General features: G+C 58.8%; 1 pseudogene; it reads left to right on the top strand.

The window, feature by feature from the left end:
• LOC147038418 (28S ribosomal RNA) overlaps nucleotides 1–2,500 on the top strand; it is a 9,677-nt pseudogene that overhangs the window by 3,863 nt on the left and 3,314 nt on the right.

Below are 2,500 nucleotides of genomic sequence, written 5' to 3'. Positions count from 1 at the left end.
AATCCCTAGAGAGGTGCGAGCGAGACGAAGGTCGAGCGGTAGCCTGCAGGGCTGCTGGCCACGTACCACAAAATAAACATTCTCAAGAATATGATGATGGCCGTGGGCTTTTAGTCCATATTTGGCTCTGGCAGCGGGGTTGCGTGTCGGCGGCTGGGAGGCTTTACGGGGTGTGAGCTCTTCATACTGGCTATGGGGGCCTCTCCCTAGTGGGTCGATCTGGTTGTCCGGCTTTGGAAGGGTCTTACCAGTCAGGTTGGACGGCTGCTGTCAGGGTTGTGATTCCGAAGTGTAGTCTCTGTGAGGGGAAGACCTAGATCTTTCAAACTATTCCCAGTCAGACTGGAGTCAAAGTCGAAGTCCGCTTTATTGTCTGTTGTTCCGATGTTTGGGAATGATCGGACATCCCAGGATGGCCGTGCTGGGGGATCAAAATCGGCTGAGGGGCGGTTTGGAGAGGGGCCGCTGCCGCTTGGGCTACCTCCCCTTGGCGTGTTTGAGGGTGGGCACGCTGATGGACTGCGAATCAACCTCTCTGGTGGCCACGGGGACCAACCACCGGAGGCATTGGACAGGGACCCCAAACGGCCCGTAGTCACTTCTACGGGCCACGGTTGCGAAAACTCCTTGGATCGGAAGTCCGCGCTAGCAATTGCACAGAGTCAGAGTCACAGCCAGACGTGCCGAAGGAGCGGGTGGATCGCGGATGGCGAAGCTCTTGACAACTCCTCAGTGGTGTCCGAATTAAAGACCGCCTCTGTCGCTGGGATGAGAGATGGGGCAGGGCCGGTCGTGCTGGACCCACAACTTGTTCAACAGGGTGAGTCGATACAGAAGGACTTGTGTAAGGATGGAGGCTTGGCGGTGCTGGGTGAGGCTGTGGCGGCCTCCCCCGTCAGGGTCCTGGTGCATCTGCCTCGAGAGTTGTTGGACTGCTCACTGTGTGGTACTCGGATTGAGGGTGTCCGCAGGCTTGGGAGGCATTTTGCCATCCGGCATGGGGATGTCGTGGTCGAATATGCGTGTCGTAAGTGTGACAGACGTGGTGATAACAGTCATTCGATCCAATGTCACGCTGCCAAGTGTGGGGGCGTGAGTGGTGAGGATGTCGTCCAGGGGGTTGAGTGTGACCTCTGTGGGCGGTGTTTCCGAACAGCTGTGGGGGTGTCTCAGCACAAGCGGCAAGCACATGCAGTTGAGTGGTTCGGGACTCAGCGTGGTCGGAGCCAGGGCCCCGTTAGGTCGGGGGCGACAAGGCTTTGGAGTGAGGCGGAGGTGGACCGTCTCAGGGCCTTGATGGTGGAGTATGATGAGAGTCCTACGAGGTATGCGACTGTTGCCCGGGTGTTGGATACGGGCAAGACAAGGGAACAAGTGAGGGGGAAATGGAGATTACTGTGCGGCGGCGCGGCAGGCAGTGTGTCTGGTGCGAGACGGCGTACCTTGAAGGTCAGGGCGTTGCCCCAGAAATGGTCCTTGTCCCCGGAGCTCCCCGACATGGTGGAGGAGAAGGTGATGGGGATTCTGCTGTCAGGGGACGAGGAGGACCGGACCACTGCTGCCCTGGTTAAGAGAGCTGGTCAGGAGCCTGAACTGATCGATTCTTCTGCTCTGGAGGTCATGGAGGCGCTAGGGGGTAAGGTGGTGTGGCCGGTTAGGAGAGCGGGGCGTCCGTCTCGGGGTCGTGCTATGAAGGGCTGGAGGAGGCGGCTGCTCCAGAAGAAGGGGGTCTTCTATCACCAGCAGCGTGGTTATGTTGAGGCTAGGAAGGGGTTGGCCCGCCGGATTCTGGATGGGTTGACCCCGCTTGGTTGCGACTTGCCGCGTGGGTTGGTGTATGAGGGCTTCCGGGAGAGATGGGAAGCGGAGAGGGCTTTCCATGGACTGGCAGGCTTTGAGACGGGGCTTACCGCTGATAATGGGCCTTTCTACCGCCCAATTCTGGCGTCTGAAGTGAAATCTAACTTGGCTAGGATGAATGTTGGCTCAGCGCCGGGCCCAGACGGGATTCAAAGACGGGCCGTTGAGAACTGGGACCCGGACGGGAAGCAACTGGCGAGGCTGTTTACGACATGGATGGTGCGTGGAGTCGTGCCCCGGGCTTTCAAGGAGTGCAAGACACGATTGCTACCCAAGTCGGCTGACCCGAAAGAGCTGGGTACTGTTGCGGGCTGGAGGCCTGTGACGATAGGGTCAGTCGTATTGAGGTTGTTTGGGCGGATAATGACGATGAGGCTGGCTAGAGCTTGTCCCATTAGCCCCCGGCAGCGTGGGTTCGTCGCCGAGTCGAGTGGGTGCGCTGAGAACCTCTTGATTCTTGACCGGATCATGGGGCGCTCGAGGTCGGCTGGCGTGCCGCTGGCGGTCGTGTTCATTGACTTTGCGAAGGCTTTCGACTCGGTTGCCCATGACCATTTCCTGTGTGTATTGGGTCAACTAGGCGTAGACCGCCGTGTAATCGAGTTGATTCGTCACTCGTATGTGGACTGCTCGACCAGGG

The sequence above is a fragment of the Syngnathus leptorhynchus genome, unplaced genomic scaffold, assembly GCF_054491065.1.
Source record: "Syngnathus leptorhynchus isolate UIUO unplaced genomic scaffold, UIUO_Slep HiC_scaffold_60, whole genome shotgun sequence".
NCBI classification, from domain to species: domain Eukaryota; kingdom Metazoa; phylum Chordata; class Actinopteri; order Syngnathiformes; family Syngnathidae; genus Syngnathus; species Syngnathus leptorhynchus.
This window is presented reverse-complemented; position numbering and strand designations above follow the sequence as displayed.